Genomic DNA, 22,482 nt, shown 5'->3' on the forward strand with positions numbered 1-22,482 from the left:
TTTATTTACATTGGGAACACCTGAAGTCCTGTACTCTAGCTCTTCTGAAATGTACAATTAATTGTTAACCAGTCACTCTGTGTACTATGGAACACTAGAACTTATTCTTGATGTCTAACTAATTTTATAACCTTTAACTGTTGTCTCTCTCTTCCTTCCCCTTCCCCTCCCCAACTTTTGGTAACCACTCTTCTTTCTGCACTTCTGAGATGATTTTTGGTTTCTGCATGTGAGTGAGAACATGTGATACTTGTCTTTCTATGCCTGGCTTAACATCATGTCCTCCAGGCTTATCTTTGTTGCTACAAATGTCAGTATTTCATCCTTTATGTAGCTGAATAACACTCTATGGTGTGTATATACCCCACTTTGTCCATTCATATGTTGATGGACCCCCAGGTTGATTCCTATGTCTTGGTTATTAAGACTAATGTTGCAGTAAACATGGGGGGGGGCAGACAGATCTCTTAAACATACAGAGATTTCTTTTCATGTCACAGGATCCCCAGTAATGGGGTTGCTGGATCAGATTATAGTTCTGTTTTTAGTTTTCTGAGGAGTCTCCATACTGTGTATGTCCTAGCATTATTTGCTATAAAATAATCCTGTTTGAGCATCATGGATTTTGTACTTAAATAAGGGTTGGTAGTAACCTGAAATAGAGAAGATACATGATGAGATAGCAAATAGACTGAAACACGGAGAAGGGCTCACCCTCTTTTATGCATTTGTGTTTTGGAAAGAGGAAATTGAGACGAGAGATTGTGATTTGTATGAAACCAAACATTTAAGTGGAAGAAATGGAGGCAGTACCCTGGCCTTTGACAATAAATGGTCTTTTAGACCTGCCTGTCAAAGGACATGTGTTAATGGAACTCTGTGGGGAAAGGAGGGAAGATGAGACGTTCCTGCAGAACCCTTTCACTTGGAAATAAGAAAGAGTGCTTTACATGGAAGCAGGGGTTGAGAATGTTTTTTCTTCCAAAGGCCAATTTTGTTTTTAAAGATGTATTTATTTATTTGAAAGTCAGAGTTACACAGAGAAGGAAGGAGAGGCAGAGAGAGAGAGAGAGAGAGAGAGAAAGAGAGAGAGAGAGAGAAAGTCTTTCATCCTCTGGTTCACTCCCCAATTGGCCAAAACGGCCAGAGCTGCCCTGATCCAAAGCCAGGAGTCTGGAGCTTCTTCCGGGTCTCCAGCGTGTGTGCAGGGACCCACGACAGACATGGGTCATCTTCCACTGCCTTCCTAGGCCATAGCAGAGAGCTGGATCAGAAGTGGAGCAGCCGGGACACAAACCGGTGCCCACATGGGATGCTGGCACTGCAGGAGGCAGCTTTACCTGCTATGCCACAGCGCCAGCCCCGCAAAGGCCAATTATAACATCATTCATGGGCCATGAGAAACGATCAGCTTAAATGTCAGCCTGCCATATATTTATTGAATTTCCTGCACCACCTGCAGTTGCCTTGTCAGGGACAGGCCAAATAATTTTGCAGGCCTTGTGAGGCCTCAGAGCTGGATGTTCCCCACCCTCACTTTAGAGGATTTCCAGTAGGGCTCCCTAGAAAAGTTTCAAAATCTTTCTGAAGTCATTTAGGAGAGACAGGGCAAGTGTAAATGACTGTGAGAGAGATAAGCCTGACTGAAGGAGATAGACTCCGGCAAGAAAATTTCTTCAGGTGACCGTCCAGAGCTATGATTTCCAGATAGTATCATGTGATCTGATTTTTCCCATCCAATGGGTCCATTTCTGTGAAATGACGCATCAGAGTCACCTCCCATGAGACCTCTTCTAGAAACAATGTTTAAGCACTTCCTCGAGGGCTAGGTCCTCTTCTGTGCTTTTACATTTATTTCCTCTAACTTGAGAAGATGCCCTGGAGCAGTGGGGGGAATGAAAACAATTGTTTTTTTTTTTTTTCCCTTTTTTTTTTTTTTTTTTTTTTTTTGGACAGGCAGAGTTAGACAGTGAGAGAGAGACAGAGAAAGGTCTTCCTTTTCTGTTGTTTTACCCCCCAAGTGGCTGCTATGGCCAGCGTGTTGTGGCTGGCACACTGTGCTGATGGGAAGCCAGGAGCCAAGTGCTTCTCCTGGTTTCCCATGTGGGTGCAGGGGCCCAAGCACTTGGGCCATCCTCCACTGCACTCCCAGGCCACAACAGAGAGCTGGACTGGAAGAGGAGCAACCGGGACAGAATCCGGCACCCCAACTGGGACTAGAACCTGGGGTGCCGGCGCCACAGGCAGAGGATTAGCCTAGTGAGCCAAGGCACCGGCATGTTTTTTTTTTTTTCTTATATGGTATCTCTTTCCTGTTTCTTTTGGGATCGTATTATTTAGTTGTGGTTGTGGATTGGAAATCGTGGCACCGTGGTAGTCTTCCTAGGTTTGGAAGCGTTAAGAGAGTGAATCAGTTTCTCCTAGCATTGTTCTCTGGCCTACACTGACATCCACTCTTCAGAGTAACATTGACAGACGTCTTCTCAAATAAGCATGCTGCTCTTTTGACCCAGTTGGCTGCAACATCATGCCAAGAGAGAAAGGTGGATGAGCACAGGAAAGAAAAATGTATAGGGAGCGTGTTAAAAAGAAGTTGTGATAACCTTTGTACTGTTTACCAAAAAGCAGGGTCTTTCGAACTCTGTAATAGAAGAGGCTTGGATGTGGTAACAAATAAAAAAGTTGAAAATTTTGTGGCTTGGCCAATAGAAGTGTTTTCCTACTTGTACAGTAGCACTTGGTGTTGATTCAGATGGAGTCAAGAAGCTCCTCGACACGGTTACTCAAGGAACCAGACTGGAAACTATCGTGTTATGATTGTGGGTTCTGAAATTGCTCTAGGCTGCTGTACACCTCGTTATGCTAGGAGAGCAAAGCTGAATGGAAGCATCTGTGGAAGGTTGTCATGGACCAGATGTGTAGGTCACAAAGCTTACTGTGCATGGATTTCATTGGCTGGAACATGAATTGCAAGGAGGCAGGGAAGTAGAACCTATACCTGTGCTGAGAACAGAAGTGGATTTAAGTAGTTACCAGTCTGATACAGATAAACATGCACACGTACCTGTGTGTTTTTAATGCAGTTTGGTGTTAGTGCTACATGTATATGAAGTTTTGTTATATATAGTTGGTGTTTATATGCTCTTGTATGTACTGTATATGTGATACATCTGTATAGTATATGTATACAGACATGCCAGCATATACATAAGTAGCTGTGTTTTACACCAACCCAGGGAATGAGTTAGTGTCTTTAGAAAGTACTAGTAAGGCTGGCACCGCGGCTCACTAGGCTAATCCTCCGCCTAGCGGCGCCAGCACACCGGGTTCTAGTCCCGGTTGGGGCGCCGGATTCTGTCCCGGTTGCCCCTCTTCTAGGCCAGCCCTCTGCTGTGGCCAGGGAGTGCAGTGGAGGATGGCCCAGGTGCTTGGGCCCTGCACCCCATGGGAGACCAGGAAAAGCACCTGGCTTCTGGCTCCTGCCATCGGATCAGCGCGGTGTGCCGGCTGCAGCGCGCCGGCCGCGGCGGCCATTGGAGGGTGAACCAACGGCAAAGGAAGACCTTTCTCTCTGTCTCTCTCTCTCACTGTCCACTCTGCCTGTCAAAAACAAACAACCAACAAAAAAAATACTAGTAGTACAAGTCACACATTTTATTTTCCAATGACTGCAGTCCTTTTTGCACTTTCTGCCAACTCTTTGATGCAGTTATTTTGTAATGCGCTTTGTGCCAAAAGTCCTTACAGATGTCTGAACTGTCATTCTCTCTGGTTCCCATCAGCATTTCCCTAGTGCTGAGAGCAGGGGCTCTGACTACAGAGCACCTATGGAGGAAGTCTGGTTAGAAACAGACTGTCAAGGTCATGATAAATACAGCCCTGTTGGCCGGAGTGGGCAGAGGAAAGGGACATCAAGAGCTGTTTGTCTCTGGCCGGAATTTATGGGTTGGGCTATGAGTGGAACTGGCTCTACTGTCAGCCGTGACCTTAATCTCTAGAGCTGTGCTGCTTACATGATCACTAATCTCCTCATTCTCTTGAACTGGAATTTTTTGCTTCCTGTGCTTTGTTTCTCAATAAACTCCAGGCTACCTTAGAAGCTTGGAGGCATGAAGCTGCATACAAGTGGCATGGAATATGCTGTCCAACAGCTTTGAATGTTAGTGTTTTAAAGTCCTTAAGCTGTTCTATCGCATTATGTCCTGTTCTGTGGTTGTATAAGGTTAAAAATAAAAGCTGTGATTACTTTTATTAGAAAAGTAGATACAACTTGGTGGATCTCACTCAGTGCATCCCATTTCATCTCATCAGCCTTGAGTTGGAAGACTGGCCTTGCTGACTCTTAGGCTGCCAAGCCAAAAAAACAAAAACAAAAACAAAAACAAACAAACAAACAAACAAAACCCAGAGGTTTAAGGACATGCTGAAATACAAAACATATCAAGAAGATGGCAGTGACTGTCTTTTAGAATAAGGATGTAAGAATTTCATGAGCTAAACCTTATTTTCTCTTCCACAAGACTGCAAGCCTTTCACAGTCCTACAAAAGTCCCCTTAGCGTGTGCAGTCTGGAGGATGTCTGCAGACCCTGGCTGTGGAGCCAATAGAGGTCTTACCACAGAGTGGGCTTGTGGCTCCTGCCCTTGACAGTGGCTGTTCTGGAGGTTCAAGTTTGTAAAACTGACCATTTTGTCTCTAGGGGCCTTGAACAGATGTGTGATTCAGGTCTTAAACCTAGGAAAGGATACATAATCACAGATACATTGTATTCAGAACAGAGGAAGATGAGAAAGGGACAAAATGGGGGTGTGTCACTTTTCTAACGGGAACTAAGATAACTAAAGTTGGTATCACTTCTGTAAGCCCATTAATCTAAAGATGATGGAAATGATGCTCTCTGTTACACAAGAGCCCATGACATGTTTTCATTGGCAAGAGTACAGGGTGGAGAGCTCTCCTTCTGATTGTTCTATCAGCCAGCAATACCATAGGCAGGAATCCAGTGTCTTTACCTCCTGTTATCTTGGTTACTTGTGAGTAATTGGAAGTTTGCATGGCTAAAGCAACCTGAGAATGAGGTGTGATGTGCCTTTAGGAGCTAGTCAGAATGAGTGGGTCTACATTTCACCTGGGTAGGATTATGGTTGATTTTTCAAGTTTTCCTGTTAACTAGAGCTGAGTTGATCAACTGGCCCCAGGAGGAACCTTAAATGTTGAGGTGAGGCACCTTTTTAAGGGTTTATCTCACAGGCCAGTCTAGCTCAGTAGCACTTTTCTTCCTTTGCAGTTACATCTTCGGTTGTGTTTATCACCTTATGATGCTTTTGTTGGCACGTATGTCTACCCTGTTAAAATGATGAGCTTCAGACAGGCTGTTCTGTGTTTTGTTCTCCTGAGGTTTCTAATAGCTGACCTTGAGTAACATTCAATAAATGTGTATGGAATTAATAAATAATGAATAAATTAGTTGTATGTAAATGGATACTTGAGAAGACTAGAAAAAGTATGCAAAACTCCCCAACTCTTTTAATGTCATCCTTTTATCCATTTAATATCTACATAGAAAATAAGTATTTGAGCCCCTCTTCTTAATTAGTGAAAGCTGACTAGAGTGGTATTAACATTATAAAGAGTTAGAGTTATATAAAAATATAAAAAAATGTTTCTCTGTGTAGGAATATAATTATATGTCATAATTATAGACATTAAAAATCAAGTAATACACTGATGTTTTTCATAGGCTCTCTACATTCAATAAATAGCATTTTCCCAAGTTTCTACAGCTGTGATGGTTTTGTGTTGAAAGCTGCATGCTTTACTATGAGGATAGCTTTGTAATGGCCACACTTGGAGATTAAGACCTGCCACTGATACCCCAAAGTATGAAGTGCCATTTTAATTGTATTTTTTGAAAGGTTTATGGATAAAATGGCTATATGACTTTCTGATCAGAGTTGTTAACATCTTTTCAGACAATGTCATTCTGATGTAGAATCCAGATGACTTTTGATTGTAAATTACATCTTGATATTTCTCATTTCTACCAATGTGTAATTCAGTGATCAATTTTGATGCAATTTCACTTTTCCTGTCTATTGCTATGAAACAGAGTGGATCTGAGTCTGACATCTTTAACAACATTTTGATCAACCATTACTACATTATCTTATGTTCATGTGTCTTCTGTTTAAAGACATCTTATTTATCATGTGCTCTTGCATAATTGTGAACCCACAGCCACTATAACTCGAATGTAACTGATCCTTGTATTTTTACATTTTTAATTTATTTATTTGAAAGAGTTACATAGAGAAGGAAAGGCAGAGAGAGAGGTCTTCCATCTGCTGGTTCACTCCCTAATTGGCATCCACGGCTGGAGCTGGGGTGATCCGAAGCCAGGAGCCGGGAGCTTCTTCTGGGTCTCCCATGCGGGTGCAGGGGCCCAAGGACTTGGGCCATCTTCTACTGCTTTCCCAGATCATAGCAGAGAGCTGGACTGGAAGTGGAGCAGCGTGACTGGAACCAGCACCCTTATGGGATGCCTGCACTGCAGGCTGTGGCTTAACCCGCTATGCTACAGCGCCGGCCCCTGATCTTGCACTTTTTAAGGTATGTCAGTCTTCTGTTTAGGTACACTACACTGTACTTAAGCTATATACTTGAGGACCATTTTAATCAAGATTACCAATAAGAAGCATATAGCTCCAAAACAAGTAGCACTAAATAGTTCACAAAAAGGTCTCCTATTGACATGAACATGTTCAACCTCAGCTGGGGACATTTATGTGGGTGCCTCTCATTTTTCACCACTGTGCAGGTGACTATGGAAGCACTGTGGATATTGATTTCAGGGCTGCAAATATACTTTAAGGTAGGTATCCCAATTTATATAGAATTTGTGAATACAGAGGTACAACTGTTTTATCACCCGAGTTTGAAGGTAAGAAATCTGAGATTCAGAGATTAAAATAATTTGAATTCAATAAGCATGTACTAAATTGCACTGAGGACTGCACTGAGTAGGACATAGCATATCAGACTAGACTTACACTGCTTGTTAATTGGCCTTAAGTGTTGGTATCTATTCATATAAATGTTTACTTTAGCATGAATTGCTTACTGTCTAAATGCTTATTCTTTTGCCCTTAACGCTTGTCATCCTTCCAAGAAGAAAAGTCAGTCTTTGAAACGTTACATATTTTAAAAGTAAACACTTAAAGGCATATTTTCTTGCCTCCCTCTAGGACAAACAGTGTTTCTTTGAGTCAGTCCGTGGAAAATTATGAGAATCATTGTAGCTTAACCCAAAGCCAAGAGGTGAGAGGAAAAGATAGAAGAGAAATCACAACTAGAAATAATGCTAGATTTTGACTTTTGCAGGTATGAGCAACATGGTAAAGAATACACAGTGGATTTAGAGTTCGTAAAGCTAGGTTATTGCTCTTGGAGAATTAGTGTTGTGGAGATTAAACCTACCACTTGTTAATGTAGACCAGGTAAGGTCCGCAGAACTAATGGAATCATAGTTTGGCAACATAGTGCTCGTGGAATTTGTTGAATGACCAAGTTTTATTGGAATACAAACTTAGACACCTTGCTGAGTGTTCAAGTCATCTGTGTTACTGTTTGTCCCATGCTACATTGGGTGCTTTGAAGTTCTTCCATCTACAGATCTTGGTCATCTTTCAGAAATTAAATTTTTGTCACTGAACCTTAAACCTTGACCACCAGTCTTGACATCCTGTTCATAGGGCCTGCCTGCCTATCATCCTGGACTTGCTCAAGTCTGGAACTGGTTCAGTTTCCCTGACTGAACTGTTTGCCAAACTTGCTGCCCTCGAGCTCTTAGGAGGAGTTCACTTTGGAGCAGGTAACTGCTCACAGGAGATGGCCTTGTTTCTCGGTCATTCTTGCTGCAGTCCTGCTGGATTCTTTTAGTCACGGTTGGCATGGTCATGTTTCTACAGCAAAGTAAAACCCCATTAATAGCCCACTACTAATTAGATTCCAAAGCAGTTGCCTCTAGGCATGTTATTAGAGGGGATGTAGTGCAATGGTTTAGAGAACGGACTGGTCAATTGAGAGTTTTGATTTCTTATCTGTAAAAAGGTCAGATTTAGGAGTAGGCATTGTGGCATAGCATGTTCAGCCGCTGCTTTGGATGCCTCCATCCCATAGTGGGTGCAGTACCTGAGATCAGGTCTTACCTCAGCTTATCAAGCGTCCTAATACTCCTGGTAGGAAGTAGATGATGACCAAAGTACTTGGTTCCTTGCCAGCCACTGAAATCCTGATGGAGCTCTTGGCTTTGGGCATTTGGGGAGAGAACCGATAGATATATCATTGTTCTCATCCTCCCCACCCTGTTTTGTTCTGCCTTTCAAACAAATGAATGTTCAGAAAGGACATATTTGTAGTATCTCAATATAGTACTGTGGGTATAAACCATATATGAAAGCAGATACCACATAGTAATGGCTTAATAGTTGTATTAGTGTAATTTTTTACTTTCCCAACTTTAGCAAATTATTAACGTATTCTTTCAAGTACCTACCCCATCATTTTGTACTGAGTATACAAAGCTATTGATATTTAAATGTATTTCCTTTTTTAAAAGATTTATTTATTTATCTGAAAGGTAGAGTTACAGACAGAGAGGGAGAGACAGAGAAAGAGAAGTCTTCCATCCACTGGTTCATTCCTCAAATTCCTGTAATGGCTGGAGCTAGGCTGATCTGAAGCCAGGAGCCAGGAGGTTCCTCCATATCTCCCAGATGGGTGCGGGGGCTAAAGCACCTTTGCCATCTTCCATTGCTTTCCCAGGCTATCAGCAAAGAGCTGAGTCAGAAGTGGAGCAGCCGGGACTTGAACTGATGCCCACATGGGATGCCAGTGCTGCAGACGGATGCTTAACCTACTACACCACAGCGCTGGCCCTATTTAAATGTATTTCAATGTGTGAAGTATTTAAAGTTCATGGATATGCAGTTTTATTTTGGTGAAAACCAATCAGAAATCCATGCATAGTTCTATCATACATTTTCCTTGATGTCTTAGAAGGCATTCCATATACATCTTCAAATTCCATCTTGAATAAACTTTTGAAGTACCCTTGATTGGTTTTTGCTTGCATTATCTTATTAAGAGCTTACAAATTTATAGTTTTTGAAAAATTGCAAATATATCATTTTTGAAAAGTCATGGACCAAAGAGATGTTTTACAAGTTCTAGCTTTTGGAAGGCAGAGACCAAAAGTATCGAGTGTGTTTTCCAAAAATTTGTCTTTCATATTGACTTACTTTTTTCATATTGACTTATAAGTAATAGGCCATTGAATAAAATGTTGAAGGAAGTCGTATTGTCTGCTTCTCTTCTGTTTCTCTGTTAACTTTAATTTTCCTCTCTCTAGCCACACAGTGACCTGGGCTGATTTTGACAGTGTGGCAGGTTTTCCCAGTGAGCAGCAGTTTTCCATTCTTGGACTCACATTTAACAGAGGTCAATCAGTTGAATAGATTCAGTGTAGCTCCTTGGGCAAGTACTTATCTTGTTCACTGGTTGCTTTGTAATTGTTATTACTTTGAAAAAGCACTTCTTTTTCATCTGCACACTCAGATTATATAGGAGGCTGTTTTTGCCATTGAGGTATATTCTTACAGGATGTTTTTCTTGTATCTTATAAATAATGGTATTATGATACAAGATGGAGCTATCTTGCAATCGATGCCAAAGGAAACAATACAATAGGCTTGGCAGTAGGGGGTTAGCTAGATATAGCAGCTATCTTGTTTTTCTTGCTTGTCTATAATCAATGCTTGTATTCTCTTAAAACTCTCTTATCCATCTTTTGTGGGCACTGTTTGTGAGTTTCCTTCCTTTCTTCCTTTTCTTTTTGTGATGGTGTTTTTGTTTCTTTAATTTATCATGGTGTCACATACAGGGGTCCCATTGTATTATGCTAAAGACATTTTCCATTTGTGAGATAGGCTGTTTGTTGCTGGGTTTTCTTTGCTTTTATATAAACTAGGACATGTTTTGCCTTTGATCTTTTGAGTGCTTTAGTTCCTAACTTTGTCAGTTTTCCCCCCCTCTTTTAAGTGGTTTGAGCCTTTCTCCAAAGCAGAAATGGTGTCTGCCTTTAAAGAAATTCCTGTGACTTTAGACATTTGTACTTTTCTTCTATGTGATACCTATAGAATCTTTGTGTTATGCTTTTCTTCAGTCTTTTAAACATGAGGAATTAACTAAGGAACAGTGAAAAGACACAAGGCTTTAGTGATCAAGAGTGTGTAATCTGCAAATCTGTTTTATCTCCGTTTAACAAAAAGTATGTATCTGCTTTACCTAGTCAGTTAAAGGGGAAATTATTTTGCTGGAAGTCACAAACCTTCTGGCAATGTCTTTCTTGGGGATTTGAGGGAAATGGATAGAATAACAGGAACAAAATCCTTAAGGAATTTACATGGGTCATTTATCAAAATTTGTTGATTTCTAATGTAGGATTTTTAGAGAAGCAAATTTAGAGATCATTAAAGTGATGAGCACTAGGAAGAACTTTGGGGTATTTGCTGCAGACAGCAGTCAGATGCAGCCATGGGTGCTCTTAGTTTCTTTCGCTTTCTGAGCATTAACCTTAAGTGATGCCCTTTGGTTTTTCATGGACTATGACAGCCGGTGTAATCATTATGATTTCAAAGCAGACTGTTGATGGGATGTTAATATAGCAAGTGAGTATCCAATAATGCTTTTTGATAGAATAAGTAACTTGATATCTGTTTTATATCTTTTATGTAAGCCTGATACTGAATGAGCTCTACCAACCTGCTTCACAGGTGAGCTAGTAAGATGTGCCTCTGTTGGTGTCACCTTTCTCAGTAACCCCTCAGGCATTTCAGAATGGGCCAGATTAAACCCCAGTAAAATGCTAGGTGACATGGAGTGAACTTCTTGGTTGGGTATTTAACATGCTGACTGGTTATTTTTCATGTTGTGTAACTTCCCTTTATTTTAAAAATAACATATACTGGTCTTCCTTTATAGGGGCACATTGCAGTATTCCAACATGTGTTTTCCTTTTAAACACAGTGGTGCAAATAGGACTACATTGACCCTGTCAGTAATGCCTCTGACTTAATCAGGATTTTGTTCTTCAGCTTGATTTCATTTTTCTGAGCAAGATACTTAACCTCTTTGAGCTTTTATTTCCTCATCTCTACAAAGTGGGTATTGGGGTTAAAGATCTTTTTGGCCCACTCTTTAATAGTTGACAGTTTCTGAGATTGTTTAACGCAACCATCACAGCATTTTTCTCTTGAGTTTAGGAGGTCTCAGCATGTGCTTGTTAGCAACTTATCTGGCATGGTTGTCAGCAGCATTTCCTGAAAGCAAGTTGTGTGGAACATTCATTGGCAAGAAGCTATACTAGAGAAATTTGCACATTAGCAAACAGGCCTGTCAAGTCTCAAGAAACACAGAAACTTGTCATTTACTTGTAGAAACAAACAATGTGTTTTAAAAAGATAGCTAAGGGAAAAATAAAAATGGGGAAGGGATATCTTCATGGCTAATGCAGTTGACCAAGTTTTGTAGAAGTGCTGGAGTCAGCAACACGCAAGCTCTAAACTGTAAACCAATATGAGATTACTGGAATTTTAGTTGTGAGCATTGGAATGTTAGGAAACTGGTGCAGTTTTATCTATGGCGCGATCTACACCCTGATTTACATCCTGTGCCCTGGCTCCCAGTTGCTGAAAGCCAGGTGGCCACATGGCCCAACCACCAGTGTCAAGCTCCACCCCCATCCTAATGGGATTCACTGCTTCTGCTTCCCTGCCCACCCTCTGGCAAAGTTTTAAAAGGGCCTGTTCCTGAACACGTGGCTCTCTTGGCTCCTCTCCCCCTCTCGTCTCTCTTCTCTCTTCTCTCCTCGCTAGCTCCTCTCTGTTTATCTCTTATACTCTCCTTCTCTCTCTTTTCCTTCTTCACCTCTTCCCTCCAGCCTGCTGGGTTTCCCCAATAAACCCTCTCCCTTACTCCGGTGTTTGGTGTGTTTTGTGACAGCCTAACAGAAATATATAATATGGAGGAGAAAGTTTACAAAAAGCTTGGAGGGCAACCAGTGTAACCTAAGAACTGAAATGAAAGAATTTTCAGAGCTGGGAAGGTATTGATTAGTGTTGGTGTTGTTTCTTTAGCAGTCTTCTTTCTTGTGCTCCCTCAGCGAGTATCTGAGGCATTCATGATTATTTACTGTCATTTATGTAAGAAAATAATTCTAAGAATAATTGCATGGCAGATCAGTGTTGGAAGATGTTACATGTGCTTTAAACATTCATTTATGGCCAGCATTGTGGTGTAGCAGGTTAAGCTACTGCCTGTGACATATGGGTGCTGTATACTCCACTTCTGATCCAGCTCCCTGCTAATGAAACTTGGACAACAATGGAAGATGGCTCAGGTGCTAGGACCCCTGCCACCCATGTGGGCAACCCAGTTGAAGTTCCTGGCTCTGGCCTGGCACAGTCCTGGCTGTTATGTCTATTTTGGGAGTGAACCAGTAGATAGAAGATCTCTCTCTGTTGCTGTTTCTCCCCCCGTTCTCTCTAACCTTGCCTTTCAAATAAATATATCTTAAATTCAGTTAATTCCCATAGCTACTATGTTAGTAGATGTAAGAGTTGTAGCCATTTTGTGATGTTGCCAAATAATCAGCCTTAAGCTGGAGTTTCTCATGAGAAATCTTTATTTACTTGATACAAGTAGATAGTGGGAAGGTACAGTTCCCTAGGAGACTGGTTTCCAGAGAAGTAGTTTGCTAAAACTTGCATAGCATAGGTTAGGGGGATGTCCAGGATGTTCAAAATGAGAAGAAGCCCTTTCTGCTTGTACCATAGATATCTTATATGTTGTATGTTTAAAAATATGGCTCAAACTGGTTTCTTGCTGTGTTCTTTGGTGGTGAGGAGTACCATGTTAGAAGGAGAGAGATCCTAGAACACAATGTCTGAAAAACAAATTCAGCAAGCTCTGCTGAGGACTCTATGTTCCTGCCCCACTTCTTGCTTAAAGCCTGTATACTCTTGGCTACAACTAGAAGCAGGCAGGGTGCTGAGGCACAGAAAGTGAGTCAAGAGCTGTATGTTACAGACAAATAGCTCCCAAATCATAGAACAACTGGGTGTATTTCTTACCCATTTTCTGTAATGGGTCTGCTTGAAGGAACCCCTTACTCCAGTACTCAGGAAAGCCTCATTCTTGTACATTGCTGCTCATAACAAGAGAACATGGAAAAACCTTTGTTTGCCCAGAAAAGTTATATATGATTCTTCTGTATTTCAGTGTGCAAGTATAGTATGAGTGAGGAAGTAAAATCCTTGCCCAAAAAAGGGATAGTCCATGCTTGTAAGTGACAAACTGTAACCAGGTTACTAGTGAAGGTGCTTAAACAGTAGGTCCAGGTGCTGGTAAGGACAAAAGCTGGGGTTCTGAACTCAAGCAGCATGGCTCAGGAGCCTTTTCTGTGAATCACAGTTCTGGTACTTTGTAGTTGTCTTGTTCTTGAAGAGAATTAGAACAGATTTGAGTTTCCCATGAAATTGTTACTGATGATTTTTGTTTATTGCCCATATGACTATACACTTTTTTGTGATATAAGCATCATAACTAGCTGGAATCACATTGATAGCATAGCATTAAGGTCAAGAATGAGTACTTTGGAGCCAAGAATGCTTGTGTTCAAGCCCTGACAACCCTTGTTTGTTCAGGGACCTTGGTGAGAAAATGCCTCATCTTTCTATCTTACTTTCATTGTTTGTCAAATGGGGATGATGTGAGTACATACTTTCTTACATTTGGAGAGGAGATAATATGAGCAGTTATCTTTTTTAAAGAAAGATTTTATTTATTTATTTGATAGAGTTATAGAGAAAGGGAGGGACAGATAGAAAGGTCTTCCATCCATTGGTCTACTCCCCAAATGGCCACTTTGGCAGGAGCTGAGCCAGGCCAAAGCTAGAGGCCAGGAGCTTCATCCAGGTCTTCTACACAGCTGCAGGGGCCCAAGCATTTGAGCCATCCTCTGCTGCCCTCCAGGCCAGTAGCAGCGAGCTGTATCAGAAGAGGAGCAGCCAAGACATGAACCAGTGCCTACACAGGATGCCTGTGCTGCCGGCGGATGCCTAGCGAACTGGCCCTGAAATGAGCAGGCATTAACTTCTTCAAAGTACTAGGAATGTGATCACTGTTGGTACTTAATATATATATTTTAAGATTTTATTTATAAGAGCTAGGATTACACTGAGAAGGAGAGATAGAAAGGTCTTCCATTAGCTGGTTCATTCTCTAAATGACTGCAATTGCCGAAGCAGAGCCTATCTCCTGCCAGAAGCTTCTTTCAGGTATCCAGTTTGGGTAGAAGGGGCCCAAGTCCTTGGGCCATATTCTTTCCCAGGCAGTTTAGGTGGGAGCTGGAATGGAAATTAAGCAGTCGGGATTCTAACCAGCTCCTATTTGGAATGCTGGCATCAGAGGCAGCGACTTTACCTGCTATGCCACTTACCTCCTGTGCCATGATGCCGACCTCATTAGTATTCTTACCTTCCTCTATATAAAACGTACCCAAAATGTGTGTAAAGACTTCAGCTCACCACCTCAGCCATCATCCCGCTTCAGGAAAGGTGTGGACCTCTCTCTTCAGAAAGGTGCTTTTGTTGACACTTTGACCTTTTCCCTAGTTCTCTAACCCTTCTTTTAAGACACAAAAAGATCCTCCTTTCTTTATTCTTTCTCTTTCTTATTGTGTCAAGGAAATTGCTGATAATTATAATTGCCTAGATTTACTTACATATGACCAGCAAGTTTATAATAACATGTTTTGACAGTTAATTTTCCTGCTTTGTTGTTGGCCTATCATTTTTCTGCCAAAACATTTGCTGCTGTATGCAAACCAATTGCTTTCCTGTTTTCTGAAAACACTTTTCACCCCATTGAGAGTATTCCTGACAGTTGTATATCCAAGAATTTTTGTCTCTTCAGTTTTGCCTTGTATAATAAAAAGTGGAAGAACGTCCAGAAGTTTGTAGAAAATGGCATTTAAAAATGAGTTATTTTGGTAGAAAATTTGAAAGTTCATGAGAAGTGCATAATAAACTACCCTGCATAGACTTCAAAAATTTTGTACCAAAATAAACGATTTTTTTTTTTTGACAGGCAGAGTGGACAGTGAGAGAGACAGAGAGAAAGGTCTTCCTTTGCCGTTGGTTCACCCTCCAATGGCCGCTGCGGCCGGCGCGCTGCGGCTGGCGCACCGCGCTGATCCGATGGCAGGAGCCAGGAGCCAGGAGCCAGGTGCTTTTCCTGGTCTCCCATGGGGTGCAGGGCCCAAGCACCTGGGCCATCCTCCACTGCACTCCCTGGCCACAGCAGAGGGCTGGCCTGGAAGAGGGGCAACCGGGACAGAATCCGGCGCCCCGACCGGGACTAGAACCCAGTGTGCCGGCGCCGCTAGGCGGAGGATTAGCCTAGTGATCCGCGGTGCCGGCCAAAATAAACGATTTTTAGAAAAGTGCATAAAATATTTAAACTAAAGTTCTCTTATACAAATCGAGCATCCCCAATTCATTCATATGAAGTGCTCCAACATCCAAAACTTTGAGTGCCAGCTTGATGCTCAGAAAATTGAGGATTTTGGAGCATTTCAGATTTTGAATGCTTATATTATGGTTATTCAACCAATGAAGTGTATGAAAATATTCCCAAAATCGCAAAACTCCAAAATCTCAAATACTTCTTATCCCAAGGATTTGGGACACTTGTGTTATGTTGCACACTGATTGCTGTCGTTTCTTATCTGTTAATTGTTAGGCTATATATCAGTTTCTGTCATTCATTTCTTATAAAATTCTTAGTGTTGACCTTTTTCTTTCTTAAGCTATCTGTTCAGCTCTAACTGAATATTTGCATCTGGTCATGATGAGATTGTTTAGAGAGAATGTAGTGAAGTGCAACTTCTATTTTTTTTTAAACTTTCTTTCAAGAGTTCCATGTGCTTTGAAATCTTACTGTTGATATTTTGAAGATGGTATTTTGATTCTTGATGGTAATAATGTGAAGGATAGGAGAAGAAGAGGAAGATACTTGGTGATGTGTCGGTGTCTCTTGATGTCACCTGAAGAAAGGTTGTGGAATGGAGTTCTTGTCTTCACTCAAAGAATGCAGGCATGAGACAGAAAGTGGAGTGATAAGGCTTTATTGGGGATAGGGCATCTATCAGGACAGAAGGAACAGAGGGTGCCCAGTTGCTGGGACTGGGGGAGAGCAAGGTTACATGGTTGAATGGAGAGAATACACCTGGGTAGGCCAGGGCAGGCAGCTCACCAGAGATCTGAGTGCAGTCTGTTTGGACCTCCTTGGTTTTTAAGGGCGTCTTTTTACCCACCTCCCCTTCTCCACCAGGACAAATGATGGAGAGTCCAGGTGGAAGGTTTGTTGTGTGAAAATTAGCAAATTCCTCCCCAGATTTGCTGGTGCCCAGGCAGAGTAGGGGGCTTATCTTAGGGCATCTGAGAAGGTTTTATTGCCCCATGATATCAGGTAATGAATTTGGTCCTGAGGAGAGAATTCTCCTGGGAGCTTTCCTTGGGAGAAGAGCTAGGACCACCTGGAAGGTTATCAGGGTCTGAGCAGGACTTTGAAGTGCAAAATGCTGGGCTTCTGGAGTTTCCACAGTAGGTGCTGGTCTTCGGGCCTGTCCACACATGCATGGGCTAAAACTGACTTCCTACCTAACATTGACCCTGTTAATACTCCTGGGGTCTGATGTATACACTGGGTGAGCATGTATACAATGTTTCATAGTTCACAACGTTTCAAGAGTTTCTCCAGAAAAATTAAAAGTGTTGATGGTAGAGATTTGAGACAATTTACAGAAAGCAATATGGCAACTATGTGCTTGTTGGGTGTTCGCAAAGGAAGAATGAAGACTGTGTTGATTATAAATGTTTAAGTCTGATAGTAGCGGGTCTGGCTGAAAAGCCCATGAGAGTATTTCAGGCCTGGAAAGCCATGACACTCTGGCAAAAAGATCTCTGTGAGTGAGATCCCAGTGGAAGGAACAGGTCTTCAAAGAGGGAGGTGCCTTTCTCTGAAGGGAGGAGAGAACCTCCACTTTGACTATGACCGTGTCTAAGCAAGATAAGAGTCTGAGAACTCAAGGGGCTTCCATAGCCTTGGAAACTCATGACTGGTGCATAGGGAGATTACTGATGCCATAAACAGGAGTGTCAATTGGTAAAGTCAACAACAGGAGTCACTGTGCACTTACTCCTCATGTAGGATCTCTGTCCTTAATGTGCTGTACATTGAGGCTTAATGCTATAACAAGTACTCAAACAGTATATTTCACTTTGTGTTTCTATGGGGGTGCAAACGGTTGAAATCTTTACTTAATGTACACTAAACTGATCTTCTGTAAAAAAAAAAAAAAATTATCAATTCCCAACTTGACTCTCACTGGGATTAAACATGACAATAGGTCTGATCTGATTTCATCATCATTTAAAAAAAAATCATCTATTATTTTTCACTTTATGTCTCTGTGTGGGAGCAAACTGTTGAAATCCTTACTTAAGGTATACTAAGCTGATCTTCTGTATATTAAGATAATCGAAAATGAATCTTGATGTGAATGGAAGGGGAGAGGGAGTGGGAAAGGGGAGGGTTGTGGGTGGGAGGGACGGTATGGGGGGGGGAAGCCATTGTAATCCATGAGTCGTACTTTGGAAATTTATATTCATTAAATAAAAGATAAAAAAAAACTGAAAAAAAAAAGTCTGATAGTAGAAGGATCAAGATGGTATGAATAAAGCAGTATAGATCTTCAGTACTGGATATTTTTGGAAACCTCAAAAAGTACAATTGAAATTAATGTAAAAATTGAGTTAAAAGTACTTTTGTTGCAGTTCTGAGTAGGGATCCATTTGTAGATAAATAGAAAGATTTTTGCACATAAAGGACTTCATTAGAGTAGAAATGATCAGTTAGTTGGTAGACACTAATAGTTGTTTCCTTCTCTTAGAACAGTGCCCAACACATAAAGGATAGAGGCAGATCTATGAATGTGCTATATGGCCCTGTCTTCTAGACCAGAGCTGTTCAATTCACAGCATGTGCCTTCCGCACATTTTTGTCAATCAGTTCCTACCCCAGGGAATATAAAATGTGAAATGGATGGGAAATAGGAACCAGTAGTTCTCAGGGCTTTGTCAGGGCATTGTGGGGTTGTAAAGCATCTGGGGAGAAGTAGGTAAGTTTTTGATGCAGAGATTTCTGGAGGTAACAAGGTTCCTGCCTCTTCTAGTGTTTGGTGGATCAGTTCCTAGAAAGATGGTAACACATTCAATTAAATGCCATGTCTATATTCCCAGCAGAGTTGTTTTGTAACTTGCAAGCAGGAGAAAACCAACTGATAAATCCAATGGAGAAAGTTTAGAAAAAACTAACCAGTAGGCAAAGCTGAATGGTAAAAATATTTAGCTGTAAGAATTATGTGAACAGAAAATCCAGAAATCAACCCATGCGTCAACAACCAACTTATCTTTAACAAAGGAGCTAAAATCAATCCCTGAAGCAAGCACAATCTCTTTAACAAATGGTGCTGGGGAAACGGGATCTTAACATGCAAAAGTATGAAAATAGACTCATACCCTACACCTTACATAAAAATCCACTCATAATGGATATGAAGCCTAAGTCTGCAACCCAATACCATCGAATTATTAGAGAACATAGGGGAACCCTGCAAGACATTGGCATAAGCAAAGATTTCTTGGAAAAGACCCCAGAGGCACAGGCAATCCAAGGCAAAATTGACAAATGGGATTATATCGGCTGAGATGCTTCTGCACTGCAAAAGAAACACTCAATAAAGTGAAGAGGCAACCAATAGACCGGGATGAAATATTTGCAAACTATGCAACAGGTAAAAGGTTAACATCCAGAATCTATCAAGAGCTCAAGAAATTCAACAAGAAAAACAAAACCAACAATCCAGTTGAGAAATGGACAAAGGACTTGAACAGGTTTTTTTTTCCAGAGGAAAAATTCAAATGGCCAACAGACACTTGAGAAAATGCCCTCAGGGAAATGCAGATCAAAACCACAATGAGCATGGCCTTGTCTAAATATGATCAGGGTCGGTGAACTCAGGGGGCTTCCATAACCTAGGCAGCTCATGACAAGAGCCTAGGGTGATTACTGAGGCCATAAACAAGAGTGTCAATTTGTTAAGTCAACACCAGGAATCACTGTGCACTTACTCCTCATGTAGGATCTCTGTCCTTAGTGTGCTGTACATTGTGATTTAATGCTATAACTAGTACTCAAACAGTATTTTTCACTTTATATTTCTGTGTGGGAGCAAAATGTATGCTAAACTGATCTTCTGTATATAAAGAGAATTGAAAATGAATCTTGATGTGAATGGAATGGGAGAGGGAGTGGGAGATGGGAGGGTTGCTGGTGGGAGGGACGTTATGGGGGGGAAGCCATTGTAATCCATAAGCTGTACTTTGGAAATTTATATTCATTAAATAAAAGGATGGAAAAAGAAAAAAAAACACCACAATGAGGTTTCACTTCACTTCAGTTAAAATGGCTTATAAACAGTAATCAACAAATGACAAATACTGGCGAGGATGTGGGGATAAAGGTACTCTAATCCACTGTTGGTGGGAATGTAAACTGGTCCAGCCACTATGGCAGACAGTATGGAGATACCTCAGAAATTTGACTATAGACCTACCATTTGACCCAACCATCCCACTCCTGGGAATTTACCCAAACCAAAAGAAATCAGCATGTGAAAGAATTATCCCCCATGATCATTGCAGCTCAAGACACAATAGCTAAGATATGGAATCAACCCAGATGTCCATCATCTGAAATTATATAATATACACTATTATGATATATATATACACTATGGTATATATACACTATAGAGTACTAAGCTATAAAAAATATAAATCCTGTCTTTTGCAACAAAATGAATGCTACTGCAAACTATTACACTTAGTGAAATAAGTTAGTCTCAAAAAGACAGATATGTTTTTTTCTGGTCCAAAGTAACTAATAGAGTACCTGAAGTGTAACATATTGGAGTGAAATAGGCTTTTTGAGATTAGATTATTTAGATTATTGCTACAGCCTTGTGTCTTCCATTGAAGAGCAGTGTGTTTTTTTTTTTTTTCATACTATTGAACTCTTTTGTTTATTGTAAGGTTAACTATACAAACATTAAGTAAACTGAAAAATAGATCTTTGTTAAAATGAAGAGTGGGAATGGGAGAGTGAGGAGGAGGAAAGGTGGAACATGGGTGGGAAGGAGGGTAAGGGGATAAGTGTCACTATGTTCCTAAACCTGTATATATGAAATACATGAAGCTTGTATAACTTAAAAAAATTAAAAACCAACCAAACCAAAAAAAAAAAAAAACAACAACAAAAGAATTACATGAGCTTTGTTCTGATAGGTGTGTACTCATTGAAAAAAAAATTTGGAGCCGGCGCCGTGGCTCAATAGGCTAATCCTCCACCTTGCGGCACCGGCACACCGGGTTCTAGTCCCGGTCGGGGCACCGGATTCTGTCCCGGTTGCCCCTCTTCCAGGCCAGCTCTCTGCTATGGCCAGGGAGTGCAGTGGAGGATGGCCCAGGTGCTTGGGCCCTGCACCCCATGGGAGACCAGGAAAAGCACCTGGCTCCTGGCTCCTGCCATCGGATCAGCGCGGTGCGCCGGCTGCAGCGGCGGCCATTGGAGGGTGAACCAACGGCAAAGGAAGACCTTTCTCTCTCTGTCTCTCTCTCTCACTGTCCACTCTGCCTATCAAAAAAAAAAAAAAAGAAAAAAAAAAGAAAAAAAATTTGACAGATGCTCAGAGCATCGAAAATTACTCTTAATGAGTACTTTAAGAAGACTAAGTTGAATGACTATACAAATCACAAAATATATGGTGCTCCCAAGGCTTCAATGTGGTTCTGTTGGGTAGAGGAGACCTGAGTAAATAAGGGCCTAGGACAGCTCATGTCTTCTCTAGAGAGTAAATCCATGACCACTGGTCACGTAAGTCCTCAGTACTGTGTCCCTCCGATGGGGCAGCCAGAGAGCATATATGTGTATTTGCAAATCCTATTCCAGAAGACCAACTAGGTCAGTATTCTCCTAATAGAGCACTAAGGTAGCCACTTACCATACACTGGGCATCACAGTAGACTTAGCAAAAAGGCTGTGGAGATGGAACTACTAAAAATGTCTCTACGGCTAAGATAATGAACACCTATGGTGGATTACTTATCAAGTGTGCCACTTGAACTATTCGTAGTCTTCTCAGACTCTTGGAATGACATGTAAGTGAACCATATTCCTTAGATTAAAAGAGCCCAGCTTTTTAGTAAATAGGTTATAATCCTGTAGTTAAAATTTCACATGTTTGGTTTTAACTTTTGACAGCTCTTAACTTTTGTGAGTTGTGACTGCCTTGTTTTTTGTCTAGAGATTCCTTGGTTCTGCTGGTCAGAAGTAAATGCTGCCTTTTTGTGAGAATTTATTGTAGTTTTCTCAGCATACCATTAGATTTTACTAAATTTTGTGTTTCCTTTTTGGGTATAGAAATGAATTATGTACAAACATAGCTGATTTAAAATACATGTATTTTTATTATTTGAGAGTTGGAGACAGCATGTGGGCAAGTGAGGGTTTATATTAGCTGGTTCACTTCCCAAATGCCCACTGTGGTTGAGACTGGGCCCATCTAAAGTCAAGAGTCAGGAACTCAATGTGGGTCTCCCGTATGGGTTGCAGGTACCTAAGTACTTGAGCAATCACGTGCTGCCTCCTGGAATGCAAATTGTTAGGGAGCTAGGACTCAGCAACAGATTCTCAGATATGGGGTGTAAGCATCTTAACCAATAAGCCAGGTATTTTCCCTTAAAATTTATTGGAAAGTGTTATGTTGCTAGGGCTTCTATACTAAAGTGCCACAAATAGGGTGATTTAACAATAAAGGAGGATATGTTTTGTCTCACAGTTGTGAAACCCGGAAGTCCATGTTTAGGTGTTGAAAGGTTAGTCTGTGGTAGTAGTGAGAGGAGCCATTCCATGTCACTTGTCCAGTTTGGTGTGCAGTTTTTGGCAGTATTTGTTTTCCCCAGGCTTGTGGAAACCTACATCCAATCTTGCCTTCATCTTCTTGTGCTGTTTCTGTCTCTCTCTGTATATATATATATGTGTGTGTGTGTGTGTGTGTGTGTGTGTGAGAGAGAGAGAGAGAGAGAGAGAGAGAGAGAGTGTGTGTGTTTACATGTCTCCTATAGACTCTGCAGTCATTCTGGGCTAGGGCCCACCCTAATGACCTCATTTTAACTTTCCTGTGTAGAGACCCTCATCCCCAAATGAGGTCATATGCTGAGATGCTATGGATTTAGGACT

At 41.2% G+C, this 22,482-nt stretch overlaps 1 protein-coding gene across 16 annotated transcripts in view; it reads left to right on the top strand.

Annotated features, from left to right (window-relative positions):
* Positions 1-22,482, top strand: part of NCKAP5 (NCK associated protein 5) — a 1,067,666-nt gene that overhangs the window by 469,849 nt on the left and 575,335 nt on the right. The window contains exon 2 of one of the 16 annotated variants that reach the window (XM_089329317.1): positions 7,381-7,496. The exons of the other annotated variants lie outside the window; for them this stretch is intronic. The gene's annotated coding sequence lies outside the window, so the exon portion shown is untranslated. The remainder of the gene's footprint in view (positions 1-7,380; positions 7,497-22,482) is intronic. 16 annotated transcript variants of the gene reach the window in all.

Source organism: Oryctolagus cuniculus, chromosome 3 (genome assembly GCF_051225735.1).
Source record: "Oryctolagus cuniculus isolate XC-2025 breed Fujian yellow rabbit chromosome 3, ASM5122573v1, whole genome shotgun sequence".
Taxonomy (NCBI): Eukaryota; Metazoa; Chordata; class Mammalia; order Lagomorpha; family Leporidae; genus Oryctolagus; species Oryctolagus cuniculus.